Genomic DNA, 13,411 nt, shown 5'->3' with positions numbered 1-13,411 from the left:
GCTCTTAAAGAGAATCTGTCAGTGGGATCAACCATCCTAAGCTGTGTGTATGAGCATGCAGGTCATATTGCATAGCACAAGTCTGCCCCGTGCATCATATAAGTGTATTATACAAGTGTGAGATATGAATTAATCCAGAATTGAACCAGAAGAGAACTGAAGGTAACTGGATACAGTCACAGTAAACAATGTTTCTGTTAGTTTTCACTCTCACCCCTAGAATCCTTCACTTTCCTCCAATCCCCTTAATCCCTACACCAAGTAAGGAACTGTTCATCTCTTCTTCAACACAACAAGAAAACACAAAATGACAAATTTGCAAAAAATACTCTGCAGTAAAAAATATGACAGTAATCAGCAAGTGCTGGATAACAAATACAGGGTATTTAGTCGATACGTTTTTTGCAAAAAGTGTATACCAAGCTGCTCCACCACGTCACGGTATCCCTTCACGGAGCAGTCCCTATCTAATGTATTTAAAACCTGAAAATGAGAACAGTGTCTAAATGAACAGGATACAGACAGGCGCCTCCTAGTATGGGCTCGTGGTGTAAGGCAGCTCATTTATGTGATTACATTATATTTTTACTGCAGAGTATTTTTGCAAATTTGTCATTTTGTGTTTTCTTGTTGTGTTTCAGCCAGTGGGTGGTGTGAGCACTGTCTGACCGACTTGTTCACATTTGTGCATGTCACATATGTTTTTAATCCGTTTTTGCCTTGCTTAGCATGGTTTGGGAGACCCCACCCCTCTCTTGTGTGACATGCACATAAATGAGCTGCCTTACACCACGAGCCCATACTAGGAGGCGCCTGCCTGTATCCTGTTCATTTAGACACTGTTCTCATTTTCAGGTTTTAAATACATTAGATAGGGACTGCTCCGTGAAGGGATACCGTGACGTGGTGGAGCAGCTTGGTATACACTTTTTGCAAAAAACGTATCGACTAAATACCCTGTATTTGTTATCCAGTACTTGCTGATTACTGTCATATTTTTTACTGCAGTGTATTTTTGCAAATTTGTCATTTTGTGCTTTCTTGTTGTGTTTCAGCCAGTGGGAGGTGTGAGCACTGTCTGACCGACTTGTTCACATTTGTGCATGTCACATATGTTTTTAATCATCTCTTCTTCAGTCCTCCCCATCCATCTCACCTCTTCGTCAGAACTGCTCCTCAACATACAATCCTCTGTCTCCAAACACAGACAGTTCCCTCATTTCCTCTCCTGCTCCCACTTTCTCTGCTCCTCCTCCTCACTGCTGCTGATATTTCTCCAAATTCTGGTCCTCCTCACCACATTCCCACAGTAATTTTTACCTTCCATCCACGCTCTAACCCAACTTTCCATAACCTCCCTAACCTTATACCCATTCGCCTGGCCCCTGCTTCCCCAGTCCCAATAACAGGAGCTCTATGGAACGCTCGCTCTGTCGTCAGCAAGCTTTCCTACATCCATGATCTTTTCATTACTAACAAACTTTCCTTTCTCGCCATCACCGAATCCTGGCTCCCCTCCTCTGACGCAGTCTCTCCTGCTGCACTTTCGTATGGTGGGTTCCACCTTTCCCACACCCTCTGCCCCAGCAGCAAGCATGGTGAAGGAGTTAGTTTTCTCCTGTCATATAACTGCTTCTTCACCCATATTCCACTTTCAACTTCCGTTACCCTCCCTTCCATTGAGGTGCACTCTTTGCGCATCTACTCCCCCTCCAACTGGCTGTTATTTACTGCCCCCTAGGGCCAGCCACCACCTTGTTTGACCACTTCACCACCTGGCTACTTTATTTCCTCTCCGCTGACATCCCCACTATCATCTTTTTCGACTTCAACATCCCCATTGACACTTCCCTCTCAGCTGCCACTTAGCTTCTATCTCTCACTTCCTCCATCGGCTTCACTCAGTGGTCTTCTGCAACCCCTCACAAAGATGGCCACACATTGGACCTCATCTTCACCTGCCTCTGCTCCCTATCTAACCTCTCTAACTCACCGCTCCCTCTTTCTGACCACAACCTACTTACATTCCCTTCCTTCTCCTCTCCGGGTCCACAATCCCACCCCACAAACTTGCACACTCTTGCAGAAATCTTAAACGCCTCAATGTACACTCACTGTCTGAATCACTTCTCCCTCTTACAGACATAAGAAAGTAGCTGCAGCTTTGAATTAATTGCCCCTCTCACACATACCAAAGCTCACAAAATCAACAAAAAGCCCTGGCACACCAGCCTGACTAAAGAACTGAGATGGGCTTCCAGGGTTGCTGAGCAGAGATGGAAAAGATCCCACTCCAACAAGGACTTCATCGCAATCAAACAGTCCCTCACTACTTTCAAGACCACACTCGCCACAGCTAAACAAACCTACTTCTCATCTCTCATATCCTCCCCGTCTCACAACCATAAACAGCTATTCAACACCTTCAATCCTCTCCTCCGTCCTCCAGCACCTCCTCACTCTTCACTTATTTCAGCTGAAGACTTTGCCTCATTCTTCAAACAGAAGATTGATAACATCAGAGACAGTTTTGGTCAACAACCCCCAGAGCCCTTCCTCCTAATTGCTCAGCCCTCCTCCAAAACCAACTTCTCCACCATTACAGAAGATCAACGATCCACTCTACTCTCAAAATCACATCTCACCACCTGTGCACTTGACCCAATCCCATCCCACTTCATCCCAAACCTCACCACAGTCTTCATCCCAACCCTAACCCATCACTAACAACTGGTGTTTTCCCCTCAAGCTTCAAACATGCCTCAATCACACCTATCCTCAAAAAGCTCTCTCTTGACCCATCCTCCGTATCTTGTATTGCCCTATATAATTTCTCCTCTATGCCTCAAAACTACTGGAACAACACATCCATCTTGAACTGTCTGCCCACCTCTCTTCCTGCTCCCTCTTCGACCACTTACAATCTGGCTTCAGGCTGCACCACTCCACTGAAACTGCCCTTACTAAGGTCACCAATGACCTATTAACTGCCAAGGCCAAGCGACACTCCTCTATCCTCCTCCTGCACCTGTCCTCTGCCTTTGACACAGTGGACCATTCCCTATTACTACAGACCCTCTAATCTCTTTGCATCACAGACTTGGCCCTATCTTGGATCTCATCATGCCTAACAGACCGGACTTTCAGCGTCTCCCACTCGCACACCACCTCCTCACCTCACACCCTGTCTATCAGAGTCCCACAAGGTTCAGTCCTAGGGCCCCTGTTCTTCTCCATTTACACCTTTGGCTTGAGGCATCTCATAGAATCTCTCAGCTTTCAGTATCACCTCAATGCTGATAACACACAGATCTATATCTCTGGACCAGATATCACCTCCCTACTAACCAGAATCCCACAAAGTCTGTCTGCTATTTCATCCTTTTCCACTAGATTTCTAAAACTTAATATGGACAAAACAGTATTCATCATCTTTCCCCCATCTCACTTGACTCACTCCAATGGGACCTATCTATTAAAGTAAATGGCTGCTCACTCTCCCCAGTCCCACAAGCTTACTGCCTCGGGGTAATACTTGACACTGATCTCTCTTTCAAACCACATATCCAAGCCCTTTCCACTTCCTGCCGACTTCAACTCAAAAATATTTCACGGATCCAGATCCGGATACATTCCTCAACAAAGAATCTGCAAAAACCCTAGTCCATGCCCTTATCATCTCCCGCCTTGACTACTGCAACTTCCTGCTCCGTGGCCTCCTCTCTAACACTCTCGCACCACTCCAATCTATTCTAAACTCTGCTGCCCGACTAATCCACCTGTCCCCCCACTATTCCGTGGTCTCTCCCTTCTGTCAATCCCTGCACTGGCTCCCCGTTGCCCAAAGACTCCACAACCTGACATACAAAGCCATCCACAACCTGTGTCCTCCATACATCTGTGACCTCGTCTCCCGGAACTTACCTGCATGCAACCTCCGATCCTCACAAGATCTCCTTCTCTACTCCCCTCTTATCTCGTCTTCCCCCAATCACATACAAGATTTCTCTCGCGCATCACCCCTTACTTTTGATCTCTCTACCACAACATATCAGACTCTTGCTTGCCTTGGAAACTTTCAAAAAAGAAACTGAAGACCTACCTCTTCCATTAAGCCTACAACCTGCAGTAACTACCGATCGACCAATCTACTGCACGTCCAGCTCTACCCTCGCCTACTGTATCCTAATCCATCCCTTGTAGATTGTGAGCCCTCACGGGCAGGGTCCTCTCTCCTACTGTACCAATCATAACTTGTATTGTTTAAAATTACTGTACTTGTTTTTATTATGTATACCCCTCCTCACATGTAAAGCGCCATGGAATAAATGGCTCTATAACAATAAATAATAATAATTATAATAATTGAATGTTGAATCAAATGATTCCTTGATAGCTGCAATCCGATAAATGGTTCCTGAGAAAACCACATTTTTCCTTATATGTAAATGAGCTGAAACGATCTTAGAGATCTTTACGACTCATTTTGCATATACGTTAAATTGTAACTTTCTCGGGAACTAATTATTGGATTGTAGATATCAAGGTATCATTTGATTCAACTTTCTATGACCTGTATGCCCATATAGACAACTTAGGAGGGATGATCCCAATGACAGATGCCCTATAAGGGTTTCTCATTGCAATGCAGATTGTCAATGTTAAAAAAAAATCTTCAGTATACATCAGGGTCTGACATGGAGTTAGTGAATCTGTTTTTCTCAACATTTGTCTCTGATTCAACTTCATTCAATTTTCTGACAGCTAGGTAATCCGACAGCAGCATGATATGGATTTATAGGTTAGGGACAGAGACCCTGATTCCAGCGATGTATCACTTTGTATATAGGATGCAGCAGTTATGATAGAATTCCTGTTTTCTCTGTTGCACATCTTTCAGACCTCGGAATGCTGAGCTCTGTATAACCCCGCCCACACCCCTGATTGAAAGCTTTCTGTGTACATTGTTTATCGTGGAAAGCTGCTAACCACTGGTGAGGGCAGAGTTGAACTGCTGCTGTCGGACTACATAGCATAACAAAATACAAATGAAATGGGATTTTAACTGACCCCATTTTTTGTGTATATTAGTTGTGTAAGTTTACTTTTTTATTTATTTACAATGTGATGTTGTGTGGGAACTGAAATGAGAAAAACTAAGTTGGGCAGACGTAGCCACTGAACTTTGGAAGGTTGAAGTGGTAAGCTGATGACCCTCTAAAAGGGACACAACTTCTTTTATTTTTTTGCTATAGAGCCTCATTGTGTATTTAGCTTTTCATCAGAAAGCATATGTTTTATTTAATCAACCGTAGTTCTGCTGTCCAAAAAAGAAAATCAGTCAATACACATTAACAGCTCAAAGAATGAGAAATCACTCTTCTCCTCGAGATGGAAACGCATGATCTTATCGACTGGTAAATCTTGAAATACATAGCTGTGAACTTTGAGAAGAATAAAGCTGGGTTGTGTTTTTTTGGTATTGATGTGCTGCCATTTTAAAGGAAATAGCACTTTTGAGTTTTCAGCATCTTTTATCTGTCAGAGTCTTGATGGAACCTAAGTGGCATTAAGCTCCCATCTTATCAAACAAACCTGTCTGGAAGTGCTGTTGTTCCAGTGCATATCTGGTTTCATCACCACAGCATGGACGGGCTTTAATTTCCTCCCTTTATCTTGACAACGCAGCATCCGCACATTGCCGTGGACCACATGTTAGGCGTTGGGACACAAAGTCATTGTAACTGGACTGCTGTTGGAAAAGTTTCCGTGTGCTCTTGAGATGTCAAAACTTTTACAACTTGTTACTTGTGTCTGTCTAGTTCATAGTTGCAGATTGTATATGAGAATGAGTTTATTTTGACCTGCTTTCATTTGTGCCGGATCATGGGTTGGTTTTACTACAAAACTTGGTATAATATTGCTAGGATATTTCACTGTTCTCAGATCTGTGAGGGTCTGATCACTCTGATCTGTGCCATTCGCTAAAAGAACTGGTAACTATTTGATCTCTGTGACCTTCTTCAGAAGCTGCATGGTTGACCAATTACCATGGATAGCCACCATGCAACAGCACAGTAAATCCTCAGCAATGCCGCCTTGGGAAGGAGAGTCCTCTCGTTTTGGTCCTAGTGATTAGTGGAGACCAAATTGGGCAAACTCCATTTCGATGGGAGATTGGTCACAGTATTCTCAGTATTCCATCAAGGTTTGTGATGAGATAACCCATTCGAAGATATCCAAATAATTTTTAGAAATGTCAGATGCCCCGGTATTCAACTTCTTTCCACCAGTGCCTGCAGTTCTGTATGGTGCCACCTGCCACAAAAAGCCACACATAAGGGACCTGACCGGTTTTAGTGAAAGGGAATTTGTCTGCTGGTTTTTGCTGTGGAATGTTACACACGTGGATTGTGGACCCACTGTGCCACGGGCCGTGCTTAGCTAGGAGGGGTGTAGCTAATCTTCAACCTTGTTTTCGCTAGAGCTCCATATGGTGGAGTTAGAATTGAGCTTTAGGAAGCCGCAAGGTACCACTACTAGGCAGTCCTTGGTACTGCAGCTGCTGACTCCAGGGGTCAGGATCGCAGACACTAACACGGTCTCGGAGTCTCTGACTGGACAAGATTCAGACACTGTTTAGACAACATGGGTTCTGTTTCACTGGACAGAACGAATACCGACTCTGAGTCACAGGCAGTACTGGATTTGTATACTGGAATAGGCTCTGACAATATGGATTCAGGGATCCTAACCAGGACAGACACTGGTGCAGATCCTAGTACCGTTAGAACTGTTTACAGGTATGGGTACCGCGGGAGCGGTTTCAGGCTCAGGTACCGGTGGTGCGACTTCAGTCTTAGGTACCGCCAGAGCGGTTTCTGGGTTCAGGTACCATGGGAGTGATATCAGGCTCAGGTACCACAGGAGAGATGTGAGACTCAGGTACCGCCAAAGCGGCGTCAGGGTTTAGGTACCGCAGGAGCAACGTCGGGCTCAGATACCGCAGGTGCGGTGTCAAGATTTGGGTACTACAAGAGCAATGTGAGGCTCATGTACCACCGGAACGGTGTCAGGCTCAGGTACCATAGGTGCGCTGTCAGGGTTTAGGTTGCAGAGGAGTGGGGTCAGTATTCAGGTGCGACAGGTGTACCTTCAGGGTACAGGGACCGCAGTTAGGCAGCAGGGAACCTTCTGTTAATAAGCATGATATTGGCAGGTATGCCCCGTTAACACAGCAGAGCGGAAGAGAAGACATGACCTGTCGACATGACGTCTGCGTCAGCCACTGATATGCCAGCAGGAGCTGTCTGTGACCGCTATATACTGGCAGAGATTCGTGCCTGGCACAACAGGCAGGTAGTCTTATGCCCTTGGTAAAAATGATTAAATGGTCCTGGATAACCCCTTTAACTAGACAAGTGGAAAATGATGCCTCACCTTTGTTCTTGCTTATAGATGACCACCTTTAAGTTGGGAAGAAGTTAAAGGCTAAAATAATAGTTTAGAAGAGGAAAGGAGCTTGACAATAAATTACAAAAAATAAAATAAAATGGAGTAATTACATCAGGATATAAAAGCGCTCAGACCCGTAACTAACAAGTGTTCCCATTAGAGCGCCAATCCTCCTTTGAGTTACTTCTCTTGGAGGTGGAGAACCTAATTTTGTTCCATGCGGTTTCAAGTCTAAGAATGGCTAAATGTCTGTTGTATGGCAAGGAAGATATTTATCTGCCATTCTCACCTTTACATTGAGAAATGAATAAGAAATTTCTGCCGAATATATTGTTCCGCTGAAAAAAGCTGGATGAAAGGAGCTGGGAAATTTGCATTTGTATCTGCTGGAGGATGGAGCAAGGAAGGTTCTTTTCTCTGCGCTTTTGATCTTTTTTTTTTCTCCGCGCTTTCTGAAAAACGCTCATTTGCAGATCTTTTGGCCTCGCGCTCTCCTGATGTCAACCATAGTTCTAGACTTCGCCGTGTCCTCCTGACCTTATTGTCGGCTACAGAAGAATGTAAGCAGCAGAGCCATGTTCTGATCTTCCACTATGTTTTCTCTTTTCTCCTTTAATTATATTACATTTTTCTTCTCCAATAACGCTAGCAAAATTCCTGGTTCGTCATAATTTATGCTGGAGGTTTAATGGAAGTCGGTTGATATGATTTATTCTATGCTCATTTTTACTTTTGACAACATAATTTTTATATAATTCTCTTTAATTGTCCTTTATTCTATAGTGTTAGCATGTATCTGGTTATCCGTTCATGATTGGTTAATTGCTTGACCCTTAATGTAATTCCAGTTACTATTTCTCGGTTAACTTGTCTGCCAGTGGCTAATACGCAAAGCTTTATAGGCGAACTATTACACCCACTTACAACTTTTACCTTCTATAGCATTAATTCCATATTAATTAATGATCTGTAAAAGTGAATAAGCATTATAATTGCTAACACTTTGTAGTACATCTGCAGTCTCGGCAAACGTCTTGTAGTAATCTTCTACTCTACCGACCTAATTCTTCGCTTTTGCATACATGTGCGCTCCATGTACATAGGAGGTCCAGAATAGGGGGTTTATAACAAAAGTACAACCATGTAGGAACAGTCCGAGAGGTGGCTGTACCCACTAATCGGGAAAAGGGTAGCCAACCCTGTAGAGGTTCGGCAATGATTTCATGTATGCATTTTGTATCTGTGGACAACGTTAGATGACTTTACATGTATAATTAATTAAAGTGCCAAGGCTATATGTTGTACATAAATATTTAAAAAATTGTGTCACATATCACATAAATGTATCCAGATACAGGGAACCTATTTTGAGAAGACCACCCATCTTGTTGACCGGATTTTTAAATTCCTTAATCTTCTGTGTATATTTGGGTCTTTCTTGAGAGGACGGCCCCCCTCTAGCATTTTTATTGTCGCTTTAGATGGTTATTAAAGAGATTTAATTCTGGGGTGTACATATCATTGGTGCAACATGTTCGGCCCAAAAGGTTAGAGGGCCCACTACTAACTCCATAGCAGGTGGAATCGTGCATTTTGATGGGTGAATGGACTCCAAAATGCCTGTGTATTGTTTTTGCACAGGGGCCCTCTTCTCTTTGTGACCGCTCCTGGTGTTATGGTAATATATAACAAACCCATAAGAAGCATTATTATGAGATTGCAAACCTAGGTGATCAGATGTACTGCTGTTAAAAGCAAGACTATAAGACCAAAGTGACCATTTGCCCCAAATTAGCTACATTTGGGTCATTTACGCATTAAGGCTATGTTCACACTCAGCGTTTTTTTATGCAAATTAAAAGCAGCTTTTTACAGTACCAGTGCAAGTTACTAGATTTCACAAATCTCATGCGCACGCTTGTTTTTTTTTTTTCCTGTCTGAATTGGAAAACTGCAGCGTTTTCTAAAACTGCAGCTTGACGATTTTTTTCAGCTTTTTTTTTTTTGCAACATTTTTTCACCATGGAAACTATTGAGAAAGTTCAAAAACGCAACAAAGCATTTCTGCGGTGTTTTTGGTGAATAAAACTAACTTTATTAGACATAGCGTAGACAAATTCTAGATTACTAGAATCTTCACCAAAAAACGCCACAAAAATGCTGAAAAATGGGAGTTTTGCATGTTTTTACTGCCAAGAGAGCAGGTTTTGGCTGTTGGAAAAAATATTGGATTGCAAAGGGGCCGGTATGCTGTTGTTGCACAGAGACCCTACTCTGTCTGTGTCCACCACATAGATATTGCTAGGTAATGTTGTTACCAAAGGAAACCGGTTATCAGATTTGGGCAGCATGAAATCTCTGCATGGTCCCTCATTACAGAGAGCAATGTTTTACTCTGAAGCACTTCATCAAGTTGGGCACAGGGGAGGAATCCACTAGGCACCCCCGTCTTTTCACATTTGTTTCTACTGGCTTGACTTGATTGACTTGTTTCTGCCTAATTTCAATGAAGCTGAGTTGGGTGGGACAAAGTCAGAGGAGATCCGCCCAGTGGACACTTTGCCATGACTATGACTCTTCTTCCTGTTCTCGAATAATTTTTTAAACTTTTTTTTTCCTGCAATGATTCACAGTAAAATGTTGGTGCCTGCCAGGATTTTGGAACCGGAACGTAAAAAGGAGAGGTTTAGCCAGCTCAGCTGTGGTGGTTCTTGCAGTGGAACATGGATATGTGTCCTGACCAAACATATGACAATAGAAAGGAAAAAGAGGATTCATATACAGTGGGGAAAAAAAGTATTTAGTCAGTCAGCAATAGTGCAAGTTCCACCACTTAAAAAGATGAGAGGCGTCTGTAATTTACATCATAGGTAGACCTCAACTATGGGAGACAAACTGAGAAAAAAAAATCCAGAAAATCACATTGTCTGTTTTTTTTTCATTTTATTTGCATATTATGGTGGAAAATAAGTATTTGGTCAGAAACAAGCAATCAAGATTTCTGGCTCTCACAGACCTGTAACTTCTTCTTTAAGAGTCTCCTCTTTCCTCCACTCATTACCTATAGTAATGGCACCTGTTTAAACTTGTTATCAGTATAAAAAGACACCTGTGCACACCCTCAAACAGTCTGACTCCAAACTCCACTATGGTGAAGACCAAAGAGCTGTCAAAGGACACCAGAAACAAAATTGTAGCCCTGCACCAGGCTGGGAAGACTGAATCTGCAATAGCCAACCAGCTTGGAGTGAAGAAATCAACTGTGGGAGCAATAATTAGAAAATGGAAGACATACAAGACCACTGATAATCTCCCTCGATCTGGTGCTCCACGCAAAATCCCACCCCGTGGGGTCAGAATGATCACAAGAACGGTGAGCAAAAATCCCAGAACCACGCGGGGGGACCTAGTGAATGAACTGCAGAGAGCTGGGACCAATGTAACAAGGCCTACCATTAGTAACACACTACGCCACCATGGACTCAGATCCTGCAGTGCCAGACGTGTCCCACTGCTTAAGCCTGTACATGTCCGGGCCCGTCTGAAGTTTGCTAGAGAGCATTTGGATGATCCAGAGGAGTTTTGGGAGAATGTCCTATGGTCTGATGAAACCAAACTGGAACTGTTTGGTAGAAACACAACTTGTCGTGTTTGGAGGAAAAAGAATACTGAGTTGCATCCATCAAACACCATACCTACTGTAAAGCATGGTGGTGGAAACATCATGCTTTGGGGCTGTTTCTCTGCAAAGGGGCCAGGACGACTGATCCGGGTACATAAAAGAATGAATGGGGCCATGTATCGTGAGATTTTGAGTGCAAACCTCCTTCCATCAGCAAGGGCATTGAAGATGAAACGTGGCTGGGTCTTTCAACATGACAATGATCCAATGCACACCGCCAGGGCAACGAAGGAGTGGCTTCGTAAGAAGCATTTCAAGGTCCTGGAGTGGCCTAGCCAGTCTCCAGATCTCAACCCTATAGAAAACCTTTGGAGGGAGTTGAAAGTCCGTGTTGCCAAGCGAAAAGCCAAAAACATCACTGCTCTAGAGGAGATCTGCATGGAGGAATGGGCCAACATACCAAACACAGTTTGTGGCTACCTTGTGAAGACTTACAGAAAACGTTTGACCTCTGTCATTGCCAACAAAGGATATATCACAAAGTATTGAGATGAAATTTTGTTTCTGACCAAATACTTATTTTCCACCATAATATGCAAATAAAATGAAAAAAAAAAAAGACAATGTGATTTTCTGGATTTTTTTTTCTCAGTTTGTCTCCCATAGTTGAGGTCTACCTATGATGTAAATTACAGACGCCTCTCTCATCTTTTTAAGTGGTGGAACTTGCACTATTGCTGACTGACTAAATACTTTTTTGCCCCACTGTATTAGTATCAAAAAAAGGTTTTCTTGAAAAAGGGATGACAACATTTTTGATATCAAACCATAATACAGCAACGAAGGTCCATCAATAGGAGGACACAAGGTAACACGTTTCGAACGGAACTTGGACGTCCTTTGTCAAAGGATTTCTTACGGTCCATAGTTCGGCAGCTTGATGGTGAGGACCCCTATTTGTATAATGGAACAACAATGTAGTAAGTAGATATTCTTGCAGTCCTGTGCAAGTGTCAGCTGATGACCTACATCCCACGAGCTCAGCCATTCTACATCTGTAGGCGAACAGATGTTCTACATATTCCATTACTTGCAGATATTTCATTGAAACAGACGGCTTTTAAAATACGATTTCCCAAGCATCATCTCTCACTTGTCATGGTTCCAGGCTTGCATTTCTTAATATTTCCCATCACCTAGGTGTTGGAGACGGTGTCGTCTTTCCTACAGCCAGAGTTAATTGTGATGCCTCTTGGATAGTTGCGGATAATGTTTCAGTGTCACTGCACGCCGCCTGTTTTGTTGTGTCCGCTCCAACAGAGGAGTCTAACCTCCATTCAGGAAGGTAATTAATGCCTTTCACGTTGTCTCACACAGACAATTTTTGGCAGAATCCATTCATAATGTTTTGAATGTTGAGCTTTAAACACTGAACAATATGTCATCCGGCTGAATGAAAAACTGAATAGCATTGCCGATTTTCTAAATTTACAAATGACAGATTATTAGAGAAACCCGTAATTTTGCAGATTGGGTTCATTTTTACATTGGCAGAGCTGCCGGATGAAAGCGAGATTTCGCACTCCTCCTGGTGGAAAAGTGAACCGGGTACAGATGTGTATTATCACAGCCAAGCATAGGTCACCCAATGGTAATGGAATTTAGGTCTGTTAATGTGTCCTCCTGATAAGGGGAGGTCAGAAGTTAAGTGGTGTGAAGTTGTACAGAATGGATATTAGATGGGTCAAGTGGGTGTATTGTATCTACGTTTTTCATGTCTCATGTTCAGGCACTTCGTAGACTTTATGGACACATCTCATTTATAAGGCATTGATAAAACCTATAACTGGCCATCCGGAGGTCTACAGGGGGCATCATCAATGGTGGAACTGTTGACTTCTCACGTTGCACTCATGGGTTCCATATTGGTCATCAGTTGGCCCTGGAGAAGATTAAGTAGGCGTCCTTGGCCTCACAAATTCCTCACTTACTCATTTCTCTTCTAGAAGACAGTGACCTAATTTTGTCTGGAACATATCTGTGACGCGTCTCATCCATAAAGGCGTCTGTTTTTTATTTATTTATTTTTTTATATCACCCATTGGATCATTATAATCATTCATATACACCAGCCAAGCAATCCTGCCGCTCGATGGCTGGAGTGAATCACCGTGTCACAGGGGGCTGATGCAATGTGGGTGACTGATGATCAGGCACATATACCAATGTAGTCACTGAACACAGAAATAATTGGCTTTCTTGGGAGGCAAAATTGTCATGTATTAGCTTATTTATCTATTTTAGACTCTCTAATTTATAGACCTGAAACTCCAT

General features: G+C 43.0%; 1 protein-coding gene across 4 annotated transcripts in view; it reads left to right on the top strand.

Annotated features, from left to right (window-relative positions):
- DENND1A (DENN domain containing 1A) overlaps positions 1-13,411 on the top strand; it is a 973,091-nt gene that overhangs the window by 476,436 nt on the left and 483,244 nt on the right. The window lies entirely within an intron of this gene.

The sequence above is a fragment of the Dendrobates tinctorius genome, unplaced genomic scaffold (assembly GCF_039654945.1).
Source record: "Dendrobates tinctorius isolate UK_male_01 unplaced genomic scaffold, ASM3965494v1 ptg000120l, whole genome shotgun sequence".
In the NCBI taxonomy this organism is placed as follows: Eukaryota; Metazoa; Chordata; class Amphibia; order Anura; family Dendrobatidae; genus Dendrobates; species Dendrobates tinctorius.
The sequence above is the reverse complement of the archived record's forward strand: the minus strand, read 5'-3'. Positions and strand labels throughout refer to the sequence as shown.